This window comes from Triturus cristatus, chromosome 8 (genome assembly GCF_964204655.1).
Source record: "Triturus cristatus chromosome 8, aTriCri1.1, whole genome shotgun sequence".
In the NCBI taxonomy this organism is placed as follows: domain Eukaryota; kingdom Metazoa; phylum Chordata; class Amphibia; order Caudata; family Salamandridae; genus Triturus; species Triturus cristatus.
The window spans coordinates 204,721,912-204,733,726 of record NC_140591.1 but is presented as its reverse complement, the minus strand read 5'-3'; positions in this window follow the sequence as shown (position 1 = coordinate 204,733,726).

The window sequence follows — 11,815 nt, the reverse complement described above, 5'->3', positions numbered from 1 at the left end:
ATAATCATCCTGAAATGATGGTGATTTGTGCTCATGTTTCCAGTTGGGATTGTGATGCCTGAGCTCAGGTAAGACAAAGAACAAAGGTTGTGTGCACTGCTTTTGGTCACAAGAAGATCGGATGGAGGGCCTTGTCAAAGGCCCTGACCTTCATTATTTGGTACGGGTGCTCAAGGAGTGGGCACAGAGCCGAAGATTACACTCTACACCCAGTGGCAGCTGCGCGTTTCCAAATGCTGTTGTGTTTTCAAGGAAAGGAAACCAAAAGCACAGCAAAGCCAGAAGCACTACCTAGTTTTTAGTTTATGTTGTCAAACTGCTTCCTCCGCAACCATACCTGAAACTCAAGTAAGTTTCGGTTTAAGTGAGTTAGTTAGTTGAAATGTTTAGTAACAACGTAACATTTTGAACTGTAAAAAACACAAAAAGTCACCAGTTATAATTATAGATATCTCAAGTAATTCGTGCCCTAAGGTAACTAACTCATGTCCCCGCCATGCAGTGTTCTCATCATTAATTTCATTGCAAATATTGCAGTGATATCAATGATGTCATAGAAGATGTAATGAGTGATGTAATATGTGGGGTAATTAGCAGTGCCTGGCGAGAGTTATAGTTCCCTTATGGCGGGCTGGCTGCCTGCAGAGGGTTGGAAGCCTACGGCCATGCGCAGCAGGGGTGTGGCTTTATGTATAGTCACATAATGTTACTGTATGTTAAAAAAAACTAGAAATTCCCTGGAAAAAAGCAAAGGTTAAGGTAACATTATAGTTAGGTAAAAGGTTCAGTACCAAAGTAACGTTTTAAACTGAAATAAAAAAACGGAAATTCACCAGTTATAGTTATCTCAAGTAACAATAACTCGTGCCCTAAGGTAACTATACCTCGCGCCCTCGCCCTCAGTTAATATATTTACCCTAACGATTATAATAGTCTGCATCACTTTCTGTTACTGTTGAGTTAATTCTTCCATCAATTTCAGCTGATAGTAATCACAATCGCTGGCATCCTCCATCTCAAATTCTTGTTGCTTACTCTTTGATAACTCTCTCTTCTCCTTACATCCACAGTTTACAAATAACCACTCAGAATATTTGAACAAGTGTAATAGGATAATTGCTCAAATCAACACAATAGGGGGGCGTGGCCTGCAGCCAAGGAAGCTGGCCGCACACTGAAAGAGCTGCGTTAGCAGATCGCAGCATTACACCCCAAATCCGGCATTATCCGTGACCAAAGGTTCCTTACCTGCATGCTAAGACTACGAGGACAGGTTGCAATCTGCGCTGCTTGGAGTAGCTCACCAACGCCTGGCGGTGAAAGTACTGCGGCCTGGATGAAGCGCCTGGTGGCGAGAAAATGGCACCCGCTGTCTCAAAGTGAGCGGGGTTGCTGGTAGCGCAGCTCCTGCTGGGCAGCCGTGGAGCGCGACTGCGGCTTGCGACTCCAGTGGCGAGGGAGCGTGGGTGCTGATCGAGGGCTGAGGCTGACAGGGGCAGGCGGGCAGTGCCGGGCGATCGTGCGCCCCCCTTGGCTGCGGCGGCAACAGACAGAAAATGGCGCCCGCCGCCGTGCAGCGGACATGGTGACCTGTGGTGATGCCCGGTAAGCGCTAAGTGGGCAGATGCAATGTGATCAGCTGTAAGCGTTGCAGCGCCAGTGAGAGATTCGGCATCGTCTTGCTGAGAGCCCCGTGGAGCTGTGATCCCGGCTGTCCTGGTGGTGGCGGCCGGACGAGGGTTTGCCGGCGCGGTTGAGGCCAGAAGTGCGCAGCGTGCCAGGGTCAACCAGGCGGAGGCGTCAAGGAGTGAGGCCGGTGGGGACTACAGCAAGGCGGGAGCGGAGACTGGCACCGGCTGGGGAGGGGGTCTGGACTGGCGGCCCAGCCGTGGCCTCCTCGCCCTTGGTTCCCGGGGCTGTGCAGCCTGAGGTGTGTGTCCACAGCCTGGGGCATATATTGGAGTTGTTTTATTCGGCGCGTCGCATCGCCGGAGGGTGCACCCAGACAGAGTAGTGGTGTTGCGACGGGCGCCCCTGCCATACATTAGAGTGCGCTGTGGACTATTGACTGGGCATCCCTGGGTCTCCCTACGGCCCCTTCTATTACATCCTGCCAACGCGCTGATGATCTGGGCACTGAGCAGTGCTGCCACTGACGGACTGTGCTGAGAGTGGAGCCCGGCTTGCAGTGGTTGTTGGGGCGCCGGGGGACCCTGGTGGTGACAGGGCCGGTCGGGCCCCTTTTGTCAACAGACGGTGCAGGTGGAGCCTGGGGCGCAGCCTAGACAGCGCTGTGGGCGACTTGGTTCTTCCCTGATCTGCGGGCCGGTGGCGGGCTGACAGGTCTCCTCCTGCCCTAGCTATCGGGTGCAACCGGGGCACTGGTCCCCCGGCGGGTGGTGGTCGCGGACTCCGGGCGGAGGGAGAACCCGGGCGGCGCAAGTGTCCGGTGCGCCGTCTGACTTGCTCAGGTGGGGTTCCAGTTATGGGCCGCAACAGGCTGACGCCGCAGGCTCAAACCAATCACATTGATAAATATACAGTGGCAATGGGCAAAGAGGAGGGCCAGCATGGAGCAAGATGATGGACCTGACCCCTCACTCAGAGACATCATGCTGGCAATTAAGGACATGCGCGGCACTATGGAGCCCAAATTGGACTCGTCACGGAAGAAGTCAATTTGCTCCAAGCAGATTTCCGTAAGATGTCCGAAAAAGTGGCGGCGGCGGAGAGCGGTATTGGAGGCCTGCAGACTAAGATGAAGCGGCTGGAGGAGCAGGTCGCCTCACTCACCAAAAATCAAATGAACATTGTGGCTCGCCTGGAGGATCAGGAAGGTCAGGCTCGACGCAATAACCTCCGCATCGTGGGGGTACTGGAGGGAATGGAGGGCCCATCCGTGGATTGCTTTGTGGAGGACCTGATCCTTAAGCCGAAACGCCTCTAATTTTTTTCCGTGGAAAGGGCTCACCGTGCGTTGTGGGGAAGGCCCAAGCCTGGGGCGCCTCCGCGCACTATTATTGCTCGCATCCTAAACTATAGAGATCGGGATGCAATTCTGCAGGCATCGCGTGTGTCCGGAGATCTGAAACTGGAGAATGCTACCATTCGTTTTTTCCCGGACTTCACGTTACACGTCCAGCGGCTGCAGAGATCCTTTGAAGGGGTCAAGAGAGCCCTGCGTGACCACGGCGTGAAGTATATGATGTTATTCCTGGCGAGGCTCAAAGTCCTGGACGGTGAGAAGGCATACTTCTTTGACTCTCCGGCGGAGGCAAGAGATCTTGATGGAAGGCTGGCGAACAGTGGGCCGTCAGAGTGGCCCGCGTTGAGCGGCTGCCAGTCGCGGTGGTCAGGAGGTACACGCCAAACGCACGCCATCACGGGAACTCAGGGAAAGCGAGCAGACTCCTATTAAGTGACTGTAGTGGCTCCGAGCCGCCAGGGCTGCGGGGTTGGGGAAGGGTAGGGGGTGCTATACTGCCCAGGCCTGGCCATTTTATTGGTTGTCGTGCGGGTTGATCTGTAGCGGTTGGGTTGTCATTCGGCTAAGGATGCAGGGTTGAAGTCTATAAGTTTTTACCTATGTTGGCGGGAGGTTTTTTATGTCCAGGGATGGGAGGGAGGTAGGGGCTGGGGGGAGTGCGGTGGGGTCCTTTGCACGGCCCGAAAATGGGGTGTGCCATGCGGCAATTCAGTATGACTTTTTCTGCAGACTGCAGGTTCACGTTTCCAAGTTTGGTTGATTCTGGGCAGATGGGGCGACAGGCACTCTGCGAGTTCAATGGGTGGGTGGTTGGGGGCCCACTTAGCAGGGAGGGGGGTTGGCTTTGGGTTTGGGGTGGGGGGGTGGGTGTTTCGGGGTAGTTCATTGTTAGCTCATGGTGTCTCATATTCTAATGTTTGGGTGGGGTATCAGAAGGACAGGCATGGGAGGCAGATAGATCCAATGTATCATGGGACCCGTTTTGGACCTGGGTGATCAAGCGCAGATACGAATCTGAACGTGGAACGTTAATGGTTTGGACAATAAGTTTAAACGGACGCATGTACTGCAGCATGTGAAGCGCCATTCCCCAGATGTTGTACTCCTTCAGGAGACGCACATTAGGGGGAACAAGTTCAGGGCCTTAGACCGTTTTGGATACAGGATGGTAGCTCACGTCAGCATCCAGGGGAGTGGGGATCCTTGTCCGCAACTCCCTGCCTATGGTCATCACCGGCACCTGGACGGAGGACTCGGGGTGTATGGCATCGGTGGCAGCTCGATGGGAGGGTCAGCTAATAGTTCTTAGCTCATGTTATATCCCACCTGGCTTGCATGCCTTGACATTTAAGAAGCTGGGTTCGCACTTGGCGGGCCTCCCGCAGGGAACGCTCGTGCTAGGTGGGGACACCAATGCGGTCATGGATGCCGAACACGATCGCTCTGGGGCGAGGCAGGGCAATAGAGGGGAAATGGGCCTTAAGGGTTTTGTTACAGCTATGGGCCTTAGTGATGTATGGCACATGCATTACCCCTCCCAGAGGCAATACACATTCTACTCAGCCAGACATGGCTCCTTTTCCAGGCTAGATCACATTTTTACGCAGGAGGACCAGCTGGGAGATTTTGCGGAACCCTGCATTATGGCCAGGGGAATTTAGGATCATTCCCCGGTGGGTGTGGTTCTGAGAGGGGCTGTAACTAGCAGGGCGGCCTGTTCTAGAATTGATCCGTGGCTCCTCAAAGATGGTTCCCTAACGAGTAAGTTACGGGAATGTTCCCTACACTATTTTGCTGAGAATCAGGGCTCGGTTACTTCCCAGCTCACTCTGTGGGAGGCGTATAAAACGGTCCTGAGGGGCCAGGCTCAAGCGCTGATTGGGGCCCAAAAGAAGGAGGAAGCGCTGCAGATTCTGCAATTAGAACGGGAGATTGAAGACCTGGAGCGAAGGGCCTGCGGGGTTCCCTCGCCGGACCTAACCCACACTCTTGCTCTCAAACAGAGAGAGCTTCGGTCGCTGGCGGAAGGTGAGGCCCGTGCTTACTCCCTTGCCACGCAACGTCGGATTTATGATGCCGGGGACAAGAGAATGAAACTGCTAGCTTGGCTCGAACGCAGAGATCGGGCGCGATCCTGGTGGCGGAAGTGAGAGATGGGTCCGGGTCCTTGTTGACTACGGGGGTGGCCATTGCGGAGGCCTTTGCGTCTTACAATGAAGGGGTTTACTCCCCGGTTTGCACAAGGACTGAGCTGGATTGTGAGGAGTTCCTGAGTGACTTCGCGCTTCCCACATTATCTCAGGAGCAAACAGACCGCTTGGAAACCGATCTTACCGGGGCGGAGCTAGGTGAAGCCCTCAACGCTCTCCAGGCAGGGAAAGCGCAGGGTCCCAACGGGCTCCCTGTTGAATTATATAAGAGTCAGGCCAACGCGATTGTCGATCACATGCGACACATGTTCCTCGAGGCCTGGGGGGCGAGGAAACTCCCGCTGGACCAGCGAGAAGCCACAATAGTGGTCATCCATAAGGCCGGGAAACCGGCTGACCTGTGCTCCTCTTACCGGCCCATCTCGCTGCAATATGTGGAGGCTAAGGTCTTGGCCAAAGCCCTGGCAAAACGGTTGTTATCGGTCCTGCCGGACCTGATCCACGTGGACCAGTCCGAATGTATGCCCCATAGGAGCATTCGCCACAATTTGCAAAGGCTATATGGGGTTTTATATATGACTGAGGCGATGGGGGATGCTCAAACGGCCCTAATGGCACTAGACGCATCTATGGCCTTCGATAGTATCGAGTGGCCGTATTTATTCAAGGTTCTTCAGAGGCTGGGTTTCGGCCCAGTTTTCTGTAGTTGGGTGCGACTGTTGTATGAACAGCTGTTAGCACTAGTCAGGGTAAACGGAGCGATGTCTCGTCTATTCCCCCTGCGCAGGGGAACCAGGCAGGGGTGTCCCTTGTCCCCACTTCTTTTTGCCCTGGCTCTTGAGCCCCTGGCGCACTGGATCAGGTGGGACAGCTCCTTCTGGGGCCTGGCGCTCAACGACCTATGGGAAGAGCGTATATCGTTATACGCAGATGATATTGTTCTCTATATGGCCCGACCATATCATTCAATTGCGCAGGCGCTTCACCTCTTCGAGTTGTTTGGGAGCTACTCTGGCTTCACGATTAACTGGACCAAATCCCTCATTTATCCCCTCTCGGGCCCGCCACCACGGATCCCGAGGGGTTGCGCGGCATCACTGGTGACGGGCGGCTTCAAATACTTGGGGGTGTATGTCACCAGAGATAGGGCAGAGTTCTTTAACAAAAATCTTGAACCCCAATTGGCGAGGCTGGCAACTGATGTGTCCCACTGGCAGTCCCTGCCCCTTTCCCTGGTTGGGCGTGCTACACTGTTCAAGATGTTGGCTCTGCCGCAGCTGCTATACGTTTTGCAGAATGCACCGTACCCGGTCGCGAGCGGGGTGTTTCGGCGCATATCGCAGTCTGTACGTACGCTGTTGTGGGAGGGGGGAAGCCCGAGGATAGCGCTGCGAAAACTCACGAGAGGGGTGTACGATGGGGGGATAGCCATCCCAGATGTCCAGTTGTATTACTGGGCTTCTCAACTGCAAGTAATCAACGACTGGGTCTATGCGCCGGGTTCGGAACCTGCCTATCGGGTCGGGAGGTGTTTGTGAGTCACTCCTCTATACACGGCGGTTGCGAGGGGATCTGCCCTCGCACACGGGGGTGGTACTCCACTGCTGGCGGGAAGCGAATACATTTCTGGGGTGGACTGGCAAATTGACAGGCAGGACCCCTCTGTGGGTGGGGGATCACTTGGCTGAAGTTAAGGGGCTCGTGGGCTTCAGGAGCTGGAAGTTAATTGGAATAGAATACCTGGATGACGTGTGGAAAAGAGACACCCCTAGATCCTTTGAATACCTTCAACGAGAATACCAATTGCATGACTCCCAGCGTTTTCACTACCTTCGCCTTCTGCACGCCTTGCGTTCCCATATGCACTCTGACACTTCCATTCCAGAACATTCCCCCATGGAGGACAGGCTTCTTCTTGACCCCATCCTCGGTAAGCCAACATCAACTATTTACCGCAAACTCAAACAATATGCCTGACCCCTTGGTGATGGGAAGGGGATACCACCTTGAAGATGACGATTGGCAGGACGCCCTACAAAGCCCCCGCGAAGTTGCAATTCGAATTAGGTTCCGCCTCGTACAGCTAAAAATCCTGCACCGGGTGTACTTCCCGCGGACCCATCTTTTTGCGTGGGGCAGGAGCCTGTCTCCATTATGTGTGCGGGGATGTCGGGGGAGGGGGCATTCTATCATATCCTCTGGGAATGCCCGAACATAGTACCCTTTTGGACACGGGTAGCGCGAACAATGGTGATGGTGATGGGCTCCCCGGTTCCAGTGGAGCCCAAATGGCTTCTCCTCATGATCAAAGGACCCACGGACTGGTCCAGGTACCACTAGATATGGCTGGCATTGGCAGCTGGTGTGGCGAAGCGTAATATTGCCAGTTGTTGGGGAACACAGGCGCCCCCGTGGTGGGATCAATGGTGCAGGGACCTGGATTGGTGCCAGAGGGCAGAGGAAGTAATTTATATGTCCAGGGGCTGTGTGCGAAAATGGAAAAGGGTATGGGGGCCGTGGTAGAGATATCGGGCATCCAGGATTGGAGGGGGGCCAAGTGTAAGTATGGTATTGTCCCATTATGCTGATTTGTGTATATCCCATGCAGGGGTGGTACCTCTTATGCCTTGTGATTTTGGTGATATTCTGTACGAGACCATGAGCAGAGTTAATAAAAAGATTTATAAAAAAAATAAAAATCAACACAATAGTTAGACATGTTAAGAACCACCTAACCCATTCACTGACCTTACTAACCCCCTTTCCTATCTCACTAATCAATAAACCTACTGTCTCCCACAAGCCATGCTCTTCTAAAGCTTAGACTTCACAAGAAATATTAGTTATGGTTTAAACATAGGCATTAATAACCCTGCTATTATTGGGTATGAAGATGCAGCACTACCAAACCTTGAAAGCCTGTCAAACACTGCCTTCCTCCACAGGAGAATATCTAACACTAGGGGATTTTGCATTATCATTGCTTGCATAGCAATTAGTTTGAAATTGATCTGAGTTAAGGCACCAACAGTATTAGAAGCAAACCCGTCTACAACCATGGAAAACTTTCTAATTTTCAGATTATTAATAGCCACATCTAGAGATGGAAACATATCTCTTTATATATCTAATACTATCTATCCAAAAACCACCTTTCACTGTCTTCAAACCACTATCATCATTCCTTCCATTCACATGTTAAACCCTAGGAAACACAAAGCTAAATAGCACAATCCCACCATATTTTGAGACAAGTTGAAATCAGCAGTCTTTCCACACACAATAAATCCTTCTCAGAATTGTTTCTTCACCAACCAGAAAATGACCATTAACATAACTTATTTTACCTCTGGCCCACATATTCTACTTACTTAGCTCCTGTAGGTTCACAGTTCAGCATACACTATTCACCCTTTCTCTCATGCTCCATCCTCAATCTAGGATGCAAATTTGAAACCCTAAATTCTTCCTCAGCCTTTATCTGTTTAGTTTCTTCTTCTCATCCCTCCAGTCTCCCACTATTTTCACTCTTCTTTTATTATATTCCTTAAAAAACCCATGCTTCTCTTCACTCAAACTACCCACGCACTCCTGTTAAGTCTTGTTAGTATTATTCTTAATTTGTGCAACTGTGTTCAGAAATGTACCATGTTTTGATCCCTCTTTAGTGTCGTTAGAAACAGGAAGGTTTTCCAGTTAAACATTGAAGTCTGACAGATATGGTGATAGAAACCCATGCATATTGAATACACTAACAAACACATTACAGGACAATGCATAAGAAATTGGAAGCTGTAAGTAGATTGCACATTCACCTGCTGAAGAAGGAAGAAAAGTACAGACAAAACAATTCTTGACCCCCATAATGTCTGCATACTTGCCCAATATTTCAGTATAGATATTATTATGAAACCTACTAACTAAACTTTCCCTATGTTCCAATGTATTAGATCCAACACCATTAGGTATTGTAGTTAACTATGGAGTCATATCAGACTAGAGAAATGAGGCGTAACAATAAACTGACTAAAACGATTAGTCACATTATCAAGCCAACAAATTTGCAACATCTGCTATATAACATGTCTATTGAGATCCAAAATAAAAAGGAATGTGGAAATTAAAAAAATTGCTAAACTCTTTTTTTTTTAAATCAATAATAAGACTTTTTCAAAGAAATAATCAAAACAAACCTTCTAACATAACGTGTTTTTGTAAAGTTCACTCAAGGGTATCTTGGCGCTGAATAACAGATGTTTGTTGGTACCCAACTCAATGGTACTCATTTTATCAACCTTAGAAGAATGAACACGGAGTGGACCCGCTGGGATTTGAACCTGTGATCATGAGGTCAAATGCAGGCTCACATAGTGGATGTATTGGTCCACTAAGCCACCAGACCCAGCTTGTTGCTCGGTTCATATTTTTTAACTCTTTTCTTCATCAAGTTATTTTGCAGAGTTCAATATCTATTTCATCACTGCCAAATGTTCAAGGTGGCTCCTCTTCTTCTAGCTAACTTTCAGAAAGGAATTGGCAACAGTTTATTGAACTGCAGATCTCGGAGTCTTGTTCTTCTTCACACATCCTCTGGGACTTCCTACTGGAGATCATTGAATTCCCTCAAGGAAATCTGTATTGGATGTAAGAGAAAACAATTTCCATTCTCTGCATTTTCAGCAGAAATTTCACTTCGTTCATATTGCTCTGTCTCTTGAATTGTGATTTGCTCATTTGATCTCACAGCTTCATTCTCAAGTGCACATGACCTGGCCTGCCTGTTTATTTCCAAGCTTGACCACATATTTTGCAGTCTTACGGGCAATACACTTAACCACTGACATTTATTTTGACAATTGTATTGCTTCCAACAAATCAATAATATAGAAACCATTTCTGATTGGAGTTCCAGAACATGTAATAAAACTCCTGTCTGTCCACAATTGTCCAAAGTCATGGACCACTCCAAACCCATACTGGCTGTATGTATAGATCATTACTTTCAAATTGTATGCAAGTCAAGAAGCTCTTGTCAGTACAACCTTTGCCACTTGTACTGGAGTTACATCAAGCAGGTGTGATGCTTCAAAAATTTCAGAAATGGAACATACCACATGGGCATCCTTTAGTGTTCCACAATGGTCTCTCAAGCAAGATCCATCTACAAACAGAATCAGATCAGCCATTTCAAGAGGAATCTCCCTGGTCTTGGCACAATACAGAACTCTGTGATATGAATACATCTAGAACACAAGATGGCCACCGAGTAGGAACTCTTACCTAGAGCTCCCGGTTGGGGATTACCTTATCGGTAGATATCCCCTCGATAACCCAGCCATCCGACATCATATATTTTCTTCAATCTACATTCAACCAGACAAAACTGTGATTATCCTCATGCATTCTCGAATTTGGGTTTTGCGGATTCTGGATTAGGACCCATGGAAATGATCAATTGCATGTCATCTGCATATGCGATGACATCCAGACCATAAGGTCTTACAACTTGAGCCAATAGGGCATGACACGCTATATGGATGGTCCTAAATTTATAATTTGGGTGCGATTGCTAAGGAAATTCTGTAACCACCCTAGAGCTTTCCCTCTGACACCAATCTCTGAAAGTCTCTGGACCATGGTTAATTTGAGATGTTGTCGAAGGTAGATAGATCAAGTAGCACCAGCATGGCTTGAAAGCCATCATCACGGGAGTGTCCAGCACTGCCATCAATGTGGTTTATCTACTGTGTGATGCTCTAAAGCCTAATTGGGAAGGGTCTAAGATGGCATTAGTTTCCAGATAGTGGAAGAGTTGTTGATTTATTAGGCTTTCTAAAATGTTACTGAGATAGGGAAGAAGTGATATGAGTCTATAATTCACTGGCTTCCATGGATTTGCGTTGTAGTTTTTCAGTCAGAATGAGCATATCTTGCATTGTTTTCCAAGCCTGAACTACAGTCGTAGAGTTTTGAGAGAGGTTAAACAGTGCTGTGATGTCTGGGAGCAGAGAATTGGCAAGTGTGTTTTTTTTAAGTGCAGATGGGGGAAGCATCACAAAGGGCACTAGTGAGGGAAGCAAACAAAGTTTGTGGGTGGCAGGAAGGAGAATGGAAGGCACAAGTGGCAGGAAGCAACATGGAGGGCATGGGTGGCAGGAAGAACACAGATGGCACGAGTGGTGGGAAGACACATGGAGAGTGTGGGTGTTAGAAGCAACACAGGGCAGAAGTAGGGCAAGAAGCAACTGGTGAAAGACAGCAATGTGGAGTGGGTCGGAGAGAAGCACAGGGGCAAGAAAGCGGTGTGGGGAGTGTGAGCACAACATGGACTAGGCGGGGGAGAAGCACACGGATGACAGAGGGAAACATGGAGTGCTCCCAGGAAAGAGACGTACACAAGGGAGTCAGCAATACATGCCCTCTCATGGAGTGCCTAATTCAAGAAAAAAGTAGTGCTTGAAAAACAGCAGGGGAACGACACAAGTAATGCATCTATGCACCAGGAGTGGGACAAACACATGAAGAGGAAGGAAAACCCACACATGCTAACAAATAAAAAGCAAGCAAAAGTGACAGTAAAGCCAAGCAATGTGCAGCTAAGCTGACATTTGGTCTTTTCGGCAACAGACAGCTGCACCGGAATTGAAATCTTACTACCTGGTGGCACAACTTCAGTGGT